The following is a 10,929-nucleotide window of genomic DNA, read 5'->3' as shown; positions in this document are numbered from 1 at the left end:
ACGCTGAATATCTGCACATGGGATCGTAGTCTAATTTGGGCCAGAGCCCAGCTCCGGGTTGCTTCCAAGTGCATTTCATCCAAGAAGAGCTTATACAAATATTCACCTGGTAGGGTAGTCTATTTTTGTCTATGCCTTTGCTTAGCTGTACAGAATGTGCTTGGCTGATGCAAAACTTTGAAAACTCTGCCCAGGGTAAAGAAAGTAATGTTCCTGCAGAAGACTTTTCCCTTTCTCCCTTTGTTTTCTCTACCCTCTCCAATTTTTATTTGGGCTGTGCTCATCCCCCTTCTTTCTCCTCAATGAGTTAATGTTTCTCTGAATTTGTTTGTACTTTGGTATCAGATGCTGACTCTCTCTCCTTCCTATCATCAGCTGGCTCTGTCCATGATGCCAAGTGTCACAGTGGGTGACGGCAGAGCAGTTGCTGCCAGTTGCATCAGAAAAGGCTCGTGACACCTGCTGCTCAGCAGTGAAAAAGGGGAGTGAGCTCACACCGACGGTGACTCAGCAACGCAGCGTCGCTGTTTGTTACAAAAGAGGCAGCATGCTTTTATCAGTCCAGCGACATACTCCCCTACAGCCTTTTACTGTAAGAGGATTTAAAGAATCTTTACATGAGCCAAATGGCAGAAGCAGCATCAGCTTATGTAGACTCAGGGTATTTCTGTCCGCACACGTTTTTATTACCTTATGCTTGATGAGTCTTGCAGTTTCTCTTCCAGATGAGAAAGAGCCTGAAACGGCTGATTCATTATTCATCTTCCCAGTTAAGCAATACCCAGAACAGGTAGGAAGGAGGAGGCTACCAAAGGCCAGCTACACTTTCCCACTCCAAATGGCACTTTGTTTTCCAGTTGCTTGAGATCTACAAACACAGGCAGGAGTTAATTTCCTTTACAGTTCTGCTGATCTTGATACAACAAAATGAAGATATTATCTCCAGGATTGCTCCATGTAAAGCAGATACACTTCTGCACTTCACAAAGTTTGCATGAATTAAAATGATATGAGCTGACATTGTCCTTTACCCTATCTAGACCCTTATATATATTCAGCCCTGAAGAGAAGAACTTGGGGATATTGGTGAATGAAAAATTGGACATGAGCCATCAATGTGTACTTACAGCCCAGAAAGAAAATTTTATCCTGGGCTTCATAAAAAGCAGCCTGGCCAGTGGGTTGAGGGAGGTGATTCTCTCCCTCTACTGTGCTCTCATGAGACCCCACCTGGAGCACTGCATCCAACTCAGGGGTCTCCTGTACGAGACACACATGGACCTGTGAGAGGGGGTCTAGAGGAGGGCCATGAAAATGATCAGAGGGCTGGAACACCCCTCCTGTGAAGAAAGGCTGAGAGAGTTGGGGTTGTTCAGCCTGGAGAAGAGAAGGCTCTGGGGAGACCTTATTGAGGCTTTTCAATATTTAAAGGGGGCTTATGAGAAAGATGGAGAGAGACTTTTTACCAGGGCTTGTAGAGATAGGACAAGGCACAATGGTTTTAAACTGAGAGGGTAGATTTAGACTGTACATAAGGAAGAAATTTTTTATGATGAGGGTGGTGAGACAGTGGAACTGGTTGCCCAGAGAAGTTGTGGATGCCCCATCCCTGGAAGTGCTCAAGATCAGACTGGATGGGACTTTGAGCAGCGTGATCTAGTGAAAGATGTCCCTACCCATGGCAAGGGGATCAGACTAGATGATGTTTAAATATCCCTTCCAACACAAACCATTCTATGATTCAAGGATTCTATGATTCTATGATTATGTTATCCTTTATATTAATGCTTTAACTGAGATCACCAGGGACTGTTCTACCATTGGTGAAACTCTCCAGACTAAAGCATCTATTCTAATCACAGTGCATGTTACGCTCACTCCAGCTTTCAGGTATTTCCTTTTTCCAGTATTGTATAGGGGCCGCTCACAGAATGGAGAAGGCCATGCATGTTGCTTAATGGCATGATAGTCGAAGGTTGCCATCTTAACTGGGTACGCTGCTCTCTGTATCCCAACACTGCCACTTGTCCTTCGTAATGAGCCCACCTACCACGTGAGTGTTGGGTGTCGGCAAATTGGCACATAGAGCAGGACAGAGACTTTAAGCATCTGTCTGAGATCTGGATGCACACTCAAGAAAGCAGGAGGCAGACGTCAATGTTTTTGAGCTCTTGATGTATAGTGAGAAGAACAGAACTGGGCAATGGACCTGCAAATTGATGAATCAAACATGACCCTGTTATGAAGTTTGGGAAAACATATCTGCCTCATACACTGTCTCCAAAGCCTGTCTACTTTTGTATGGATGAGGCAGCACTAATTCTGCCACATCTTAGTCTTCACGCGTAAGAGATGAATGTGACTCTCCTACCTTATTCTTTACTATGAGTCATTCCTTTATGTTTCATTGTCCAAATTAGTAAAACAAGGATGAATTAGAGCTAATTCAAGTCTCAACTTCTGCGGCTATAAACTAGTGCTATAGGTTAATAATAGCTGATCTCTTAGAAAAGCCCAGCTTCTAGGATGCCCACACCCTTACACATTAACCAGACAAAACCGGAATGACAAGTCAAGACAAAAAATTTCCCAGCCTCCTCATGTCTCCATGACTAATGTTACTGCTGTCGTGGAAAGATCAGGGGGAAAGTGATTAAAAAATATAAATGATATTTATGCCTTTCAGCCATGTCTTGTTTGTTTTCTCTTTATCGTGCATTGTATTAATGAGGAGGATAATTGTTATTTAATATCATCCTCCAAAAAAGGCACTCAACCAAGGCATATGAGGGCTTGAAATAATTAGGACAATATAATTGGGTACATTATAGAGGGCATGAAATTAACTGTAGTTAAATTAACTCTTCTTTCTCAAATGAACATAAAGGAGAAATCACCGAGAACACATCTTTCTCATACTAATTGGAAGCAGAGAAATGAAGTATTTTATCTGCCTGAGTTTTAATTCTGAACCACAGTTGTGCTTGTACATTTTTCCATTGTACACCACCTATAATTGTGGTCAGCCCTTGTTTCAATCTGTTGAAGTCTCTCCTATCTTTAAGCAGCACTGAAAGCAGAGGTCACTACTTGGTGCTATAATCTCATCTAGGTCGACAACTGGATAGGAGACTTCCAAGAACATTTAAATACGTCATTGATTCATTAGACCAGGACTGGAACAATGTTCCTGTTTCATGAGAGGGAATGTTAGCGACCTTTTTTCACAGTAGAAACACCGATCTTTGATCTGTTCTTTCGCTGCCTTGTCCCCATGGACCTGCCCAGCCATCCCGGGATGTGTCTGACCCTGGTTGCCCTCAATGGACCTGATCCTGACCCCACCTGCAGGCTGATGTTCTGGTGTGACCTCAGCCTATCTCTCCATATCCCATGGAGATGACCGATGCCTGGGGCTGCCTCTGGCTGTCCCCTTGTCTGCCCTGCTCCCTGGCTAGGGGCAGTGGGCTGGGCATTGGCTGTGAAGGCCCTGTTCTGCCAGCCCCCAGCAGGAGACACCATGGCCCCCAAAGAGCTCCCAGCCCTTACTGCACCTTGACAGCTTCCTTCCTTGACAGCTTCCAGCATTCTCCTGGAGAAGCTGGCGGCTCATGGCCTAGATGGATATACTCTTCGCTGGGTTAAAAACTGGCTGGGTGGCCGAGCCCAGAGAGTGGTGGTGAATGGAACTAAGTCCAGTTGGCGGCCGGTCACGAGCGGTGTCCCCCAGGGCTCAGTTCTGGGGCCAGTCTTGTTTAATATCTTTATCAATGACCTGGATGAGGGGATTGAGTGTGCCCTCAGCAAATTTGCAGACGACACCAAACTGGGTGGTAGTGTTGATCTGCTTGAGGGGAGGAGGGCTCTGCAGAGAGACCTGGACAGGCTGGATCGATGGGCCGAGGCCAACTGCATGAGGTTCAACAAGGCCAAGTGCCGGGTCCTGCACTTTGGTCACAACAACCCCATGCAGCGCTACAGGCTTGGGGAAGAGTGGCTGGAAAGCTGCCTGGCGGAAAAGGACCTGGGGGTACTGGTTGACAGCCGGCTGAATATGAATATGAGCCAGCAGTGTGCCCAGGTGGCCAAGAAGGCCAATGGCATCCTGGCCTGTATCAGGAATAGTGTGACCAGCAGGACAAGGGAAGTCATCGTGCCCCTGTACTTGGTGCTGGTGAGGCCGCACCTCGAATCCTGTGTTCAGTTTGGGGCCCCTCACTACAAGAAAGGCGTTGCATTGCTGGAGCATGTCCAGAGGAGAGCAACCAAGCTGGTGAGGGGTCTGGAGCACAAGTCATACGAGGAACGGCTGAGGGAACTGGGGTTGTTTAGTCTGGAGAAGAGGAGGCTGAGGGGAGACCTGATCGCCCTCTACAGCTACCTGAAAGGAGGCTGTAGTGAGGAGGGGGTCAGCCTCTTCTCCCTGGTAACAGATGATAGAACGAGGGGGAATGGTTTGAAGCTGCGCCAGGGCAGGTTTAGGTTAGATATTAGGAAAAACTTCTTCACAGAAAGGGTTGTCAGGCTCTGGAATGGGCTGCCCAGGGAGGTGGTAGAGTCCCCATCCTTGGAGGTATTTAAAAGAAGGATAGATGAGGTGCTTAGGGATATGGTTTAGTGGTGGGATGTCAGGGTTAGGTTAAAGGTTGGACTCGATGATCTTAAAGGTCTTTTCCAACCAAAACGATTCTATGATTCTATGATTCTAAGATTCCTCCAGAGCAGAAGTCTTCATTGTATGGTAAATACAAACATGCTCACGAGAGTTCGGTTCCTTCCAGAAGTCACAGTTTAATATCCCGTTATTGTAAGGTTCTTCCCCAAAAATGGAGATGCAGCTGATACAAAAATTACAAATTTAGGTTGAATTGTTTTCAGCCACAAAAGAAAATGGAAAAACACTGAAAATAATCAAAAGCTTCTGTCAAATTTTCAGAATGAAATGTATTATTTTTTTATTTCAGAGATATTTCTTACTAAAGAAATCCTTATTTATCTATGAAACCATTTTTTTTATTATTTTTAAAAATTTTTTTAACTCTTCTTTTCAAACGCTGACTAGTGGATGGCTCGTCTCCCTAAAAGTACCAAGGCTACTACTCAGAGATGCCTGTGCCCAGATGCTTGTGGAGTTGTATCTCTACAATGTCTTTTCTGGACAGAAAAGCAGAGCTGCGCTGAGCCCAGAACAGTCCCTTGGGGGCCCGAATGACCTCTAGGAGTTGAGGAAAGCCCTGCTCATGGAGCTAATATTCACAAAGAAGATGACAACTTCAGCTGGTATTTTATACTTTTCTACCCCGTGAAATTTCAGACCATTGAAACTTTATTTTTGTTATTGTGAAGGGATACAGCTAGTCTAAACATAGAGAAACATCACAACTGACAATTTAAAAGTTGAGTGAAGGCTAATTTGCTATACAGATAGGGAGCTGAAAGCAGCTGTTGGGTATGAAAGCACTTATTGGCTCATTTGGAATTAGTCTCATTGGGAACAACATGCTGTGGTTGTCCAGGAAGGCTCAAAACATACGGCAGAGCAAACTGCTGAAATTCAGCCATCCTGGACTCATCCCTAACCCAAGAGGAATTTAACACTAGGAGGTACAGTCATGGAGTTTGTAAACATGCAGGACCACCTTCAGTGAGGGAGCAGTCAACGCAGTGGAGACACACAAATTTTACCCTACTAAGTGAGGTAGTGGTGTTGGTGGGCACAAGACAGGGACAGGAACCAGGGAACCTCTTCTCATACTCTACCATAGACCTGTTTCACCATCCCAGGTAATTTTTTTATTCATACATACAGCTCAGAAGAGGAGGGGAAAGATGGTGTTGGCTTTTTCCACCCTCTCTTCTACCCTCCTACCTCCTGGGTAACATCAGCATCTCACAAGATGTGGGGATGTGCAGACTTTCTCCGTCTCATTTAAATTGGAGTTGCCTTCTCATTCTCTGAACCTTTGCTCTTTGAACTTTTGCAGCTCTTCAGCTGGTGTAAACTGGGGTCAGTCTCCTCAATACGAGGGGGCACCACTGGCTTTCATCAATTCAAAACCTGCAGCTAATTTTGAAAGGGGCTGCAACTGTGTGTGTTTCTAGAGCTCAGTGAGGTCTTCAGTCAGGCTGGCTGAAATCCACCTCCCATGCTCAGGCTTTGTGATGTGGAAAACCAGGCTGACTTTTTAAAGTACTTGGCCAACCTAGAAAGGAGGTAAATGAGAAGTAGAATCAATGGGAAGCATCAGGGAAAAAGATCAGGGGCAGGAGGTAAAGGTGGGGGATGGCAACAGTTGGAGTTAACCCAAGAGAAAGAGAAATAGAGGAAATCCTGAAAGGGGAAGAAATGGAGGGACGGGACTAGAAACTTGGCCATCCTCAAAAGCAGCTGTGCTAGATGGAGGAGGAAGGGAGAAAGGAGGGGAGCATGTGTAATCTGTTAGTTTCAGTTTGCTTTTCAAAATGGTAATTATGCAAAGATGTGTTAGTGTCCAGTACTGCAGTGTGAAGGGATGGCAATGGATAATGTCTACTGTTCTTCCCAGGCTTTTAAGAAGAGGCAGTGTACATTACCTCATACAGTTGACATGAAAAGTGTTTCCTTTGTGTTTTTTATTTTTTTTTAAAAGTAGGCTGAGAAGGAAAGGGGGGTGTGTATTATTATAACTCAGCCTCAGATGCTGAGACAGATTATATCAAGCATACCTCCCACCACCCTTGTTAGCTAGCTGCAGAATGAAAGCTATAAATATTTCAGGTCTCCTTCCCTCAGGAATGAAGCTCTGATTCCTTCACATCTTGAAGGTGCTCCTTGTTTGCTTTTCCTAAGCCAAGGACATCAACATGCATGAAAATGCCTGGCAATGGTAGATCTGAGACATACGTGGCAGTGTTACAGTTCACAGTCAACTGGGGACACTGAAACCTAAAAATTCAGTCCCTCCTGAGAAACAAGGCTGGGGATATATATCTTAGGCAGCTGAAAATATCATACATCATCACACACACACACATAGATATATATGTATACACACACAAATCTATTTTACAATGTCTGAACACTAAACCACTTGAAAGCTTTTAACCACTCTCAGAAGACTATACAATGTTTGATTTGAGGATCCATAGGATTATCTAAATATAATCATCTCCTCTAAAAGTCAGAGATGTACAATATACAGTCAGAAAGCTGCAGGGTGTCTCCAGCAATAACGTAGATGCCACGCTGACTCTCATTCTTGCAGAACACCGACCTGGCTATGAGGATCACAGCCTCCCATGATTCCCTTTACATTCACTGAATTTAGGCAAGAGTCTCTGAATTTCAGTCTGGAGACCAAAATGTTTTTCTCTTTCATGCACCTGTATTTGAACTTTTTCTCAGAATAATTTTTATCACGCTCATATATGATATAAACGATTTCCTCTTTATTCTGCACCATGACCATTTAGGGTGAATCTAAATGCAAGAAAAAATGAATTGTAATGTGAGGAGGTAAGTAATCCCAGTAAATGTTCCCTGCTTTAACATGTTTATTTTGCCTATAGGAAAGCTACCCACCACTCCTAATAGATCAAAATTCTTCAGCAGAAGTCACTGATAAACTGTCCACTGTTGTCTTCTTTTCATATTTAAATCTCGGAGTACATTAAGAAGAGAATAACCCTTGTTGTTGCCATTTTCCAGGAAGAGAACACAAAGCATAGGGCTACTGAATGACAAATGTAAAATTGTGAGAAGAAGGAACCACCAAAAAAGAGATCTTTCAATCTTAGTTCAGCATCAGTAGAGGAATATTTAGCCTTGAGAAAAGAGGCTACAACCAGGTAACACATTGCAATATGCTGATTATAATTCCTCATATTCCAGCACCAGACCTGAGAATGATATGCTCTGCTGGGATAATGTCACAGTTGACAAAAAAAACCTATTATGTGTGACAAATAATTTAACCGTTAGAAGCTGTGCAGAGCCCAGTTGCTCATGGGCTAGAGAAGTTTCATAGCTTTGCAATGAAGATGGGGAAAAAGCACTGGACTGGAAGATTGGAACCCTCACTTCACCCATACTGAGCAGGTGGTACATTGATGCTTGACTGAAAGGCCAAACCATCCTTTTTTCTCCCAAGGAAGATCATTAAAATATTCAGCTGGAATTGAAAGATGTATTAATTTTGTTTATTGAAATAATAGCATCCATTTTCCTGCTCTTGAAAGTTTACAGAGGTGATATAGAGGGAACAGTTACATCCCCATAGGCAGTTTATTGTCCTTTCAAACACCAAATATGCTTTAGCATACCTCATGTGTACACATAAAGGTATCTAAGTAAGTTTTGTGTTGAGTCCATGGGCTGAACTCTGCCCCTCTGGAAAAACAGGGCCAGTTCTCAAGATAAGAAACCACACAATGCCCATGATCCAGTACCTAGGTACTAATCGATACATAATAATCATAATATAATCCTAGGGAAAATTATTAATTTCTATTTATGCCATTAAATTCAGTATCAATTAACTGGATAAGGCTTTATGGGACATGTATGTCTTAACCGACATTCATGACACTGAAATGAGTCAATGAGCTTTGCAAACCTCCACCACAGACATTAAGAGAAGACATCCCAAGCTCAAAGTCCAAACAGAAGATCCAGGAAAGAAAGAACCTCAAGCACTTTAATTTATATTTTGATTATTGGTTGAGATTCCCAAGCTTCATGACATTGCAAAAGAAATTCATGTTTTCGTAGAACAAAAAGCATCCATGGACAGCTTTCCACAGAGGCTGGCAGACTGATGTGTAACACATACATTTACATTTCATGGGAGTTGAAAGCACATTCATCTAAGTAATTTCTGTTATATTGTCTGACAGTTTTTGAAAATTGCCAGGCTAGGGTTTTGTGTTTGATCTTTCGACATTATTGGAGGTTGTATAAACAGGAAGCAATGAATAGTTTCAGCATCAATTAAGATAATTCTAAACAAACAGACTGTAACAGCACTGTCAGTTCCCTGTGGTGGGCATATTCATGAACACGTGTTAAGGCCACAGTGCAAATCCACTTCCAGTGGAAATGGCAGCCCTGGTGTTCCTCCACTCAGCTGCAACTCTCGCTATACTGGTAACCCAAACACATCCATACCATAGGCTTAAATACTACACAGTGTGGTCCATATGGATTAATAGTTATTACATTATCTGGGATGGTGGGAAGAAGGGTTTAGCCACGTGGATGCTGTGCCATTTGCCCTTAGGGCCAGAGAAGTCTTGACCTGATTTATTTAACAGTAGCCTACAGCTCTTGTTCTGCTACCAATCACCACAGGACACACCATGCAAAGCTGATGGGCAGAAGCCGAATCATGCTGATCTCTAAGAGTTCTATGGCCCTTCTTGAGTTTATCAGTGTGTATTAAATAATGAACAGGTGGTGTGGTTTAACCCGGCAGGCAGCTGAACACCACCCAGCCGCTCGCTCACACCTCCCCTCCCTCCCTCAATGGGATCGGGAAAAAAAAAATAAAACCCATTGGTTGAGAAAAAGACAGTTTAATAAAACAACAGAGGAAAATAATCATAATCATAATAAAAATATACAGAATATACAAAACAAGTGATGCACAATGCAGTTGCTCACCACCCACTGACCGATGCCCAGCCTGTCCCGAGCAGCGGCTGCTCTCCTCCAGCGGCCAACTCTCCCCGAGCCCAACGCCATATGGTGTGGCATAGCCCTTTGGCCAGTTGGGGTCATCTGTCCTGGCTGTGCCCCCTTCCAGCTTCTTGTGCAACTGTCAGGGCAGGGGAAACTGAAAAAGTCCTTGACTGATGTAAGCACTGCTCAGCAACAGCTAAAACATCAGTGTGTTATCAACATTAATCTAGTCCTAAATCCAAAACACAGCACTATGCCAGCTACTAGGAAGAAAATTAACTCTATCCCAGCCAAAACCAGGACAACCAGGAAAGGGAAATCAGGTTGGGATGGAAATTGGTGGTTATTAGACCAGTGACATAAGGAGCCAGGTTTATTAAAAGATGCATTTTTAAACTCCCTTGAAGAAGAAAGTTGCATAGGCACTCTGGTGATTGATCTCCCAAATAAAAATGGATACATTGTGTATCAAAAGACTAGGTGAGGCAGCCTCCATTACATTTCTGTGCAGAGGCTGAAAACCCTTCTCTAGTCATTAATTCCTACCAGAAATATGTTCAGTATTTCAACTCTGAAGCTGGTGGGGAGTTTACCACTGCATTCAATGAGCTTTTGATTAGATTATTCTTTTAGCTATTCAGGTCCTGTACATCTACTATGACTGCAAGTATATAACATTGGTTTCTCAACATTTCTCTGGAGGAGAAACTTTCTTTTCCTGGCATTAATTCTAAATGTCAGACTGAGGTATGTCCTCCCCCGCTAGGGCTTTAAAAATTGGTTGAATATGATTATATCAATAATTTCCATGGCATAGTTCTCAACAGCATTCTGCAGGGAGACTTCATAAGTGATCACCTTCCAAGAAAACCAAGAGGCCTTCCAATCTAAATAGATGACTGGAAGAGAGCTCCACTTATGCTACATGGGTGCTTCCTGAAAGGATTTGGGTGGAAAGGAAGAGGCAAAGTGAATTTTCTCCTAGCTATAAATCCTGTGCAGACAGGATTCTTCTTTTGTGCCCCTTGCAGTGGATGGTCTGGAAAGACACAAAGGACTCTCTTGTGAGCCAGAGACTGCAGAGATGCTCAGACCATCCAGGTTTGCACTCACACTTTCTCTGTGATCAGGGGCAGTTCACTACGGGTGTATATATCTCATTGTATACAGCTAGGCCCAGAAGATGTGTAATGCCATTTCATGCAATGCTTTTCTCCAGTGAGGCAAAGGTGATAATTCAGCCTCATCTCAGAATGGAAACTCAAAAGCAG

Source organism: Egretta garzetta, unplaced genomic scaffold (genome assembly GCF_000687185.1).
Source record: "Egretta garzetta isolate BGI_Z169 unplaced genomic scaffold, ASM68718v1 scaffold50, whole genome shotgun sequence".
Taxonomy (NCBI): Eukaryota; Metazoa; Chordata; class Aves; order Pelecaniformes; family Ardeidae; genus Egretta; species Egretta garzetta.
Note: the sequence above shows the minus strand (reverse complement) of the source record.